Raw genomic sequence first — 10,897 nt, forward strand, 5'->3', positions numbered from 1 at the left:
AAGATTCCTTGTATATAATGTCCATTAAGGTGGGAGTAGACTAGGAGGGGTGTAATTTTGGCCCAGCCCGGCCCAGTCCTGTCCGTGTCGGGTCTTGCAGGCTCCTACCAAAAATCGGGCTAGCCCATGGGCTAGAAAATTAGGCCCAAGCCCAGGGGTATTCGGGCTTTGGACGGGTTGCTGGGCCTGGGCCTCAACAAATTTTAAAATTTTTTTTTATTTTTTCCACCAAAATTTTATTTTTTTCTCTTAAAAATAACACTAGGCCTTGGGCGGGCCGGGCTTCTGAATTAGTCTTGAGCAGGCCAATGAGCCGAGCCATGGCTTGGGCCAAATGGGCCAAGCTGGGCTTCAAAACGATGGCCTAAGTCTAGGTCCAAGGCCTCGAGATAGGCTTGGGCCCGGGCCTAAACGGGCCAGGGCCGGGCCTAAACGGGCCAGGTCCACCCCAGGTCGCAAGCGGGCTTCAGGCCGTCCATAGGCCATTTTTACGCCCCTAGGTATAAACAAGAAAACGATGAAGATGAAATCAAAACCACGACATCCACATATTATTATTAAGATTTGACTTGTTTCAGTTAAATTTTTAACTGATCTAAATAGTTAAAAAAAATTATCGGTAAGAGTCATTAAACTGAAGTTTCTTATCAATAAGTGTCTATGAAAATATGGCCTAATTGAATTTTTTTAAAAACATTTACCGGTAAGAATCTTCTGTTTAATCACTTTTACTGGTCAGAATCTTTCGTTCAATGATTCTTACGGGATCTCAACTGTCTGATTCAGTTGAAATTTCAACCGGAAACAAGTCATTCCCTTATTATTATTATTGTTGGCAACCTTAAGGAGTTGGCCTAGTGGGTGCAGTTTGAGGTTTAAGGGTGTGTTTTCTCCAGATCTCAGATTTAACTCTCATTAGGTGTTATCAACTCCTTAGGGCCACGCTAGCGGACTCTGCTTGAGATTTTTCAATCCACGTGGAGGGGGTGTTTTGCATGGGTTTCGAAATTAATCGAGATGCGCATAAACTGACCTGAACACCTGATCATTAAAATTTATTATTATTATTATTGACGACATATGGTATGTATTAATTTTAGTATAAATAACCAAGATGATGAAAAAGTATCTTGTACTTTTATTCAAGCTAAACACGGATAAGGATGTAATTTTGGCCCGACTTGGCCCATTCGGGCTCGGGCCAGGCTCGGCCCATGTCGGGCCATGCGGACTTCTGCCAAAAAATCGGACCGGGCCGCCCAATCCACGAGCTAGAAAACTAGGCCCAAGTCCATGTCCAGGGGTATTCGGGCTTTGAGCGGGCCAATGGGCCAGGCCTCTAGGCTTAGGCTTGGGCTTGGGCTTTGGGCGGCTTAGGCAGGCCTAAACAAATTTTTTTTTTATTTTTTCCACCAAAATTTTATTATTTTTCATTAAAAATAACACTGGGCATCGGGTAGGATGGGCAAGCCAGGCCTCGGGTTGCGCTTTTGGGCGGGCCTTGAGCGGACCCAACAGCCGGGCTTGGCTTGGCTTCAAAACGATGGTCCAGGCCCTGGCCCAAGGCCTTGGTCTGGGCTTGGGCCTAGACGGGCCGGGCCCATCTCAGGCCGCCGGCGGGCTTCGGGCAGCCTGCAGGCCACGGGCCAAAATTACACCCCTACACACGGATCTCAGCCATCTAGTTTTTTATTCAAGCTACGCACAGATCTCAATTATCCAATTACACAAATAAAATGGACAATTTTACTTTCTAGTTCTTACAATACAAATACACGCACAAGAATACTTCCCCAAATAAGCACCCATTATTATTTTCATAATTTCAAAAAAAATAATGATAAACAAATATAAAATTCATAAAAGAATTTAATATAGAATATTGTGTCTTAATGTAGACCTTCACTTAAAAAAATATAAATATATATATATAAAAAAAATAATAATGTGGACCTTCACTTTAATGAGTTCTTTAATGAGTGTTTTTTTTATTTATTTAAGGGCTCGTTTTGCAAGTTAACATATTAGCAAAAGGCTACAAAAAAATTCAAAAAGCTTATAATCTATACTAAAAAATCAAAAATTCTCTTTTTTCTCTATTTTTTGCACATCTTTTCGTAAAAAGGCAAAAAGTCACCCTAAACATATAGTTTTTTTTAACTCATATTTTAGCCAAAAAGCTAAAAAGTTACTAAAATAACAAGTTCCCAAACGAGGCCGTATTGTATAATATATATCATTCTAGAAATGTTTTCTCTATGATACAAAAAAGAACAATAATAAAAAAATAAATAAAAACCCGACCCAAACATGCTTGTTATAGTCTGATTATTAATACAATACACAAAACGAAAAAAATAAAAGAAAGAAAGTAAGAAAAGAAAGCCTAATAAACATATTCTTATTAATACACATACGGTGAAACATTTTATGGGAGAGAGCTCAAAACTTGATGAGAACCTTTACACAGTCTGGCTGCTTCATTAGGTGAAATGCTTTGTTTATTTCATCAAGTGAAATTTGGTGAGTCAAAAGCTCATCCAGCTTGAGTTCCTGTAGAAATTTGCAACACTTTGTTAGGTCTTTCCTTGTGGCTTGTACCAATCATCAATAAATTTTATTTTAGGCTATGCTTGAATGACAGGAATATTGAAAGAAATGAGAATCTCATTACTAATAATAAAATTCTTGTGTCAATGTTATTCAAGTATTTTGTTTCGCTGAGAATTCTCAATGGAACAATAATTAAATTTTAAATATTTTGAGCTTAATTATTAGTATTATTATTTTTCACTCTAAGGCTCGTTGATAACTTGAGCAAAGGAGCATATAAGGTAGTTATCCCATATGCAGTTTGGAGAGTAAGGTAGGTATTGTTGTTAGAGAAAAATGGTTTATCACCATTAATTTTTGGTAGTTTTGAGCTATCATTAATGTAGGACCCACACCTCGGTTTTGGTGGGTCCGAGTGGCAACATGTTCCTTGCCATGTGGTGAACAAGAATAGATACTTGGGTGGTCAAAATCATTTTCGAGTGAATGAGAAATTGATACCAAAGTGAGCCTTATGAACATAAAAATGTTTGGCGTGGTTCCCATGAGTTGGTATCTAAAACCTTGTCCCACATAGGAAACATTGAAGAGTTTTTATGAGTATATAAGCTCTAAGTTGGAGACCTTGGGTTGGGCCCCAAGGGGTACCCAAGTTTTGTAGGAGGAGGAGTTATGGACAAACCCAAAACCATCACCACACACGCACGGCGTCGCCGCCGTCCGACCGGGGCAGGCGCGGGTGTGGGTATGGGTCAAACCCGTCCTTGTTTTTTGCTCCAAAATTATTTCGAATAATTTTCTACGGGAAAATTCAAAATCTGAAATTTAAATTTTTTCGGTTGCAACTCTTCTCCTTCTCCGACCAGTCGCGTCTCCCATCTGGTGACTGTTCTTCACAACGGTCTTCTGTTCCAGAAAAGGCACTTCTCTGCCTATATATATCAAACCCCCATTCCAAAACAAAAGATAGTTTTTCCGTTTCCTTTTCAATCTTCTTCAATCGCTGCTTCATACAGTCTTCATCTTGCATTTTGTGTCTATATACTAAAACATTGATAACACAGCCTAGTTTGCTGTACAAACTGTACGTGGTGCTGCATCTGTTTGGGGTGATTGTTGAATCCTGGAGGCAAGACGTCCGTTATTCTCAAGCACCTAGGAGAGGACGGATTTCTGTCTTAAAGACATAGTGTCCAAACACTGGCCTCAATCACAAATTTGTTCTAAGTTTGATTCTACAGAAAGATGTAAGTTAACTCTAGTTCTATATTTAATTATTTTCTGTTTTATTATTCTGTTAAATTAATTATTATCGAAAAAATATTTCCAACAATTGTTTTGTCAACAAATGAGGGGTTATATTGTTTAGGTGACATAGTAATTTACACTAACTAGCCAACCTACAATAGAGATTGTTTCACACATGGGAGGGATAGAAAAATGGTTAGGACATGCACCTACTGTAAATGCCGTGTGTATTACATCTTCAGCCAAAATTGTACTAGAATTTAGGTACTTCATGTATTTATATATAAGGTCCTCAACTCTTTATAATTGCAAGTTAAGTCTCTAGAGCTCAACTATAAATAGGAACTATCGATTTCGTAGTTTAAGAACAATAGAAATTGTACAGGAAGGGTGAGTGTGTAGTAGGTAAGGAGTAGGTGAAGTGGAGGTGGTAGTGGTGTAGTGGGTTAGGTTTAGTGGAGTAGGTTTAAGTGGGTGAAGTAGGTGATAGGTTTTAACATAAACACTAAACAGGAATGTATTACATACGTACATACCTTGTTTATGCATTTGTCAACTATTACAGGGAGATCGGACTGAACTTTTATCCCACCAAAAACAGAATACTTCATTGCCCTGCCCGAAAGGAGGGGCATGAAGTTGATTTCTGCACTTTTATGAGTTCCTGCCCCAAGTAATATTGCTATCCCCACCCCCTGATCTCGTACACAGCCACCACCACCATCAAACAAAAAAAGAAAAAAGAATTAAGCTGAACAATCATTGAAAGGAAGGCTTGAAAACAGTTGAAAACTTTTATCATTAACTAGTAAGCTCAAAATTGTTGAGATAATTTGTGCGTTATATATGTATAGATATTAGTATGTGTTTGTGTTTACGAATATGAATATGTGTAGGGATTTTATATAATAATACTGGTTTTATGGATTTGATGGTCTCATTGACCAAGGCTCCAACTCCAGTGCACTCGAAACAGTAGTCCACACCCAATCCTCCTGTCTACTCTGTAACCAGTTCTGAAATAGATTTTTTTGAATGCTCACTGGGATTTATGAAATCAGTCATTCCAAAGGCCACTCCCTTTTCGCGTTTTTTCTTGTTTGTGTCCACTCCAATTATTCTGCCCGCTCCTTGCGTCTGAGCCCCTGCTATCACCTGGCTCACAGTTTTCCAAATTAGACTCATTTAGATATATATATATATATATAGTTGAGAGGTAGGTAGCGTACTCCGAGTCCAACAGCGCCAAGACCCAAAACAGCGACAGTAGAACCCTTTTCAACCTTGGCTTCTTTCCATGCTGCTCCAAATCCAGTTGAAAAGCTGCAGGAAATGAAGCTAGCGTGTGGCAGAGCTATCCTCGGACCAATCTTGACAATGTAGTGGATATTAATGACAGTGTACTCAGACCACGTGGAGCAGCTCAGGAAGTGGTAGAGTCGTTGACCTCCATTGGTGGACATCCTTGAGCTGCCATCAGGAAACAGTCCAGTGAAAGACGCTGATAGAGGGTAGGTCAGGCATAAGTTTGTCTTTCCCGACCTACAATTCTTGCATTTTCCACACTCCGCTACGAATGTGGGGACCACCATATCTCCTTTTACCTCTCACTCCTTCCCCAATGCTCTCTACTATAATGCGTGCATTCAAATTTAATAGTTCACATACCACCATCACTACTACTACTACTACTACATGTCAATAGTTGTAATTTCTTTAGAGAGAGAGAGAGAGAGGGTTTACCCAACACCCTCATGTCCGAGAACTCGAGGGAACAAAGGCTGGAAAAGGAAAGGGAAAATGGGATGATCAGCCAAGATAATGGGGAAATGTGTGGAAAATTTACAGAGCATTAATTAGAAGGAAGTGGTAGTGTGTACTAACGACTGGAAAGCCATTGCAGCATAGGATATCGGTGTGGCAGAGACTGGCACATAGCATTTTAAATCTAACTTCATATGATTTAGGGGGATCCACGTGTATCTCTTCCACCTTCACTGCCTCTCCCGCTGCCCAACACACCACCGCTGCCACACACACACACACACTCACACACACACACACACACACACACACACACACATATATATATATACAATACCAAAAGAAAATGTTAAAAAAGTATTAATATGTAGATTGCATGATATTTATATGATAATATATACATATATATATATATATATATATATATAATACTAAAAATACTAGATATGATCCGTCGGATACAGAGAGAAGTTGTGGCGATGGAACTTCAAGATTATGTTCACGGATTAGAATCCATTAAATCTGTGTTTGTGCGAGAGAGAGAGAGAGAGAGAGAGAGAGAGGTCGCAGATATTGTGGTGGACTTGAACCTGAATGTTATGAATTAGGCTTTTAGCTAGTAGGTAGATATTTGTATGTGTGTTGTTGAGAGAGAAACCAAGTTAAAAGACATACAGACGAAGGAAGGAAGGAGGTTGCTTACCTTTGCAAGTTATGACTTCTTGTGAGTTGGCTTTCGACATCAATGGAAAATGGTCAAGGACCGACAAACTTGGAGGTCGTCCTCGTTGTCCCTCACTGTGGGTTTCAGAGTTCGGCTCTGGAGGAGAACTATGTGTTCTCTGCATGTATTGCATATATATATATATAATGATATAAACCTAAAATTTAGACTTGTTTTATTTTATTTTTTTATGTAGAATAATGTGGTTGAATGTAAACATTTGTTTCATTTTTATTTACAAGAATAATATTGTTACATTATTCTTGTGATTTTTTTTTTTTTTTTTGGGTATAAATTTTGTGTAAGCATAATATTTTTTTGTATATCTATCTATACTATTATATAAAGTATATGACACACTTTTTTTTTCTTTCCGACATTACTCATTTAATTATCCTTATTTTAATTAACAATACTATATCCCTCTAATTTATTACTTCTAAATGACGCCTAATGACGTGGTATTGAAGCTAAATTTCACATGATGAAATGTTTGATAAATTAAAATTTGACACTTGTTAGACACATCATTAGAAATGATTTTTAGAGATAATAAATTAGGTGTCTTAAACATTTTTTTTTTTTTTTAGTTGTTACAATAACCCTTTTAGATCTAATTGTGAAATTATTTCTCATGATTTGTTTGTGTGTGCCCACATTTTTAGTAAATTATGGCTTGTTTTGAGAAGTAAGTTAAAAATTGATTTTTTGATTTTTTTAAATTAAAAAAAAAGGTTTAAAAAAGTAAAAAGGTGATGTGACTCAAAATAGATTAAAAAATGATTTTTAACCAAATTTTAAAAATAAGTCTATATATTTATCCAAAAACTAGGGGCTCTATTCACCCAAATAAAACAAAATTTATGTTATTATTTTTCTTGGAACGTCTTCAGAATAATTGGAAGTACTTTGGTAACTTGAAGGATTGTTTATATATAAATTATTTTAAAAAAAATTATTGGTATGGAAAAAGGTATTGAAATGACACGAAACAAAGCAGAAAATCATGCGAGTACTGTAAGTTTTTAAAAACAAATGATAAAATGATTTTAAAAAAAAAAACAGAAGGATCATGATTTTATCATTTTGCATACGCTACCAAGATTTCCCCAAGAATCTCGCGGACAATAATAGTCCATCAAATAGGTAAAAAAATAAATAAGTATATAATTTATAAATATTGTGACAGTTATATCAAACTAGACATACAAGAAATGTAATAATTAATTTAATTGTATTAGTTTAATGAATCTCACCATGAATTAAGGATAGAATTTGTAACACGACATGATAATACGACTCGAACAGTACACGAAGTTAGTGGATTATAATTTATCATTTCTTGACAGGAATACATATATGACACGATCCGATAATACGAATATTAAACATGTCAGATTAGTGTCAAATCTATATAACACGAAATTGACATAGATAACTCTATAATGAAAACTTAGTTACATAATTTAATATTATTTTTACTAAAGAGTATCATGACATTTTTTAATCTCTTACATAATTATATCCAGTTTATTAAAAATATGTAAAATATGATTTTAAATTTAATTTATGTGTTTTTTTGCTTTTAATTGAACTTAATGTATTTTTTGTCTATTATTTGAGTAAATCTAGTAAAAAAATATAATAATAAAATATAATTTTTATAAATTAAGAAAATAAAATTAAGTTGAAATCAAATATTTTTATAAATAATTGCATTTAATAGAGATTAGTTTTATTAAATTTAACTTGTGAAAAAAAATTTAATTTTTTTTAATACATTTGATATTTTTCATTAATAGTGAAATTTTTTGACATGGCACATTAACACGATACGAACCGGGCATGGATAAAAAATGATACGGTACGATAGCACGAAATGATAAATGGGTTGGGTTAGTGTTGAAGTCATTCTGACACGAACCCGAGATGACATGGCACGAAGACGACCCAATAGGATATGACGCCCACCCTTACCATGAATGATAAATACCTTTTGGTATGAAAAAATCTTTATATTATTGTATTTATATAACTCTATATGATAAAATTATTAGATATTTTCAAGTACCATATAACATTGTCTGCATGACAATCTTAACAATGAAAAATTGCAATACAAACTAATGTTTTATTTTGTTCACTGGAATGAGATAAAATGGAACGGAATGATCATTTCTTAAACTGCTCTATGAAATGATCATTACCTTACAATGGTGAATAATGATTCCATTTCTAATTTATTTTTTTGTAGTCAAACAAACATGAGAATGAATATTTTGATCAAATAATCATTACATTCTATTCTATTCTAGTGAACCAAACATAAATAATTTTGTTTTTCAACTATTAACAAAGATGAGCCAATTTATTTAGTCGGTAAAATTTTTCATTGCGTCATTAATTTGAAACACTATCTTGTTTGGTTTGTTTTTGAGAGACAATTTTTCAGAATTTTTTTTTTTTAAAATTTGTTTGGTTGAAATTTTTTTTAATTTTTTTTTAAATCACTTTTCTCTCTACTACACATATCAATCAATTGTTTTTTCCCTTTCCTTTGTTCTTATCTCACATCTTACTCATCAATCAATTACTTTTTCTTTTACACCTATTTATTAACAGTTTTGATTTAGAGCACTAAATCAGTAGCTCTAAAAGCACTGCTAATGAGCTGGCAAGTGCAAGAAAAAAAATAAAAAAACAAAGGCCAAATTATTATATCAATAGTGGGGTTCACATGATGCCATGTCATTAGTGATATTGAATTAGTGATATGAAGTATTTTTTATTTATTAAACTACAAAAAAAAATAAAAAATAAGTCATCCCAAATTCTAAAATTATTTTCAAAACATACAATCAAACAAAATTTTAATTTTATAAACTCTTTCTAAAAAATTATTTTTTAAAATTATTTCACAAATATAAACCAAACATGGCGTATGTAAACAATGTCACAATTATTTTGAACAACTAAATAATTACCCATCAATAAGTAAGACAAATTCCCTTTGTACACGAGCAAAATTGACACAATAACTTGGCAATAGCTAGGGGCAACTTGTAATTAATTAGTAGAGTAGGGAAATGGTAGCCCACAATCACTATATTGTATTAGGTACATGATGTACAATGTGCACCTAACATGTGTGTATAACATATATATATATATATATATATATATATATAGGTAAATTACACTAATATCCCCTGAGGTCTATTTAATATAAATCTTTTTCTCACATTTAAAAAATTACACTTACTCTCCTGTCAGATTAAAATGACATATTTAGCTCTTAACCTTTATATATATAAAATAATAAAATAACACTGCTATTTTATTTATGTCATTTCAAAAGAAATAATAATTATTATTTTTGGTTTAACTCACACAAAAAATTAATTTTTTTTAATTTTTCATTTTTTTAAAATATTTTAAGCAATTTTTTTATTTTTATTTTTTAGATACACCTGATCTAAGTATACTTAAGAAGTATAATATTTTGTATTTTTTTTTTAAATTTACAAAATACAAAAAAAAAATATAAAAATACAAAAATATAAAAAATCAGTAGTACTGTAATAAACGTGAATGACAGTGTTTGGTAATATTGCAATAAATGTGGGTGAATACACGGGAAAGAAAAATGATGGTGGAAATAAAAAAAAAAAAATTCTATTCATATATAAAAATTTATACAAAAAATATCATAAAAATGTTGTGATAGTATAAATATAAATTATGTTTATGGATATTTTGTTTTAAAGTGAAAGGTCACCATTAAGTTATATCATTGTATTTGAAAATTTTATATAAAATTTATGTTTGTATATCATCACTCAATAAGAATATGTTTAGGTAGAATTTAATGATGAAAAGTTATAGAATGTAGTCATGATGATAAGAAGAAGAAATGGTAGGAAAAAGAGCAAAATGATCATTTAGAAAATTTTAGAGTATGATATCAGCAATTTAGGAGGTAATTTGTAATGAGATTATAAACCTAAATAGAAACCTCAGGGAGTGTCAGTATAATTTACCCTATATATATAGAAAAATTTTATAATACACACTTAAAAAAAAAAAGTGTATCATATTTGTTGTTATGACTTTTATGTTCGTTGGTTATAGTCAGTTAACTGTTTGTTATGACTTGGTAATAATTTATTATAGTATTAATTATGACTTATTATGATTATTATTTTAGTTATATAATTGCAATTTTTTTTTATTATGCCTCAAATGATATTTGATTATAATCTCTATTTTGTGTTTAATTTAGTTATGATACTTATGATATTAACATCACAAATTATCATAACTTATGTATGATAAATTCCTAAGAAAAGGTGTGAATCATAGAAGATTCCTTGTATATAATGTCCATTAAGGTGGGAGTAGACTAGGAGGGGTGTAATTTTGGCCCAGCCCGGCCTAGTCCTGTCCGTGTCGGGCCTTGCAGGCTCCTACCAAAAATCGGGCTAGCCCATGGGCTAGAAAATTAGGCCCAAGCCCAGGGGTATTCGGGCTTTGGGCGGGCCGCTGGGCTTGGGCCTCAACAAATTTTTAATTTTTTTTTATTTTTTCCACCAAAATTTTATTTTTTTC

At 33.4% G+C, this 10,897-nt stretch overlaps 1 pseudogene; it reads right to left on the reverse strand.

The window, feature by feature from the left end:
- Window positions 1–2,203: 2,203 nt before the first annotated feature.
- On the reverse strand, window positions 2,204–5,868 carry LOC145797464 (CYP enzymes assisting alcohol dehydrogenase-like; annotated as a pseudogene).
- Window positions 5,869–10,897: the final 5,029 nt, after the last annotated feature.

Source organism: Camellia sinensis, chromosome 8, assembly GCF_055761805.1.
Source record: "Camellia sinensis isolate YWXY chromosome 8, ASM5576180v1, whole genome shotgun sequence".
Taxonomy (NCBI): domain Eukaryota; kingdom Viridiplantae; phylum Streptophyta; class Magnoliopsida; order Ericales; family Theaceae; genus Camellia; species Camellia sinensis.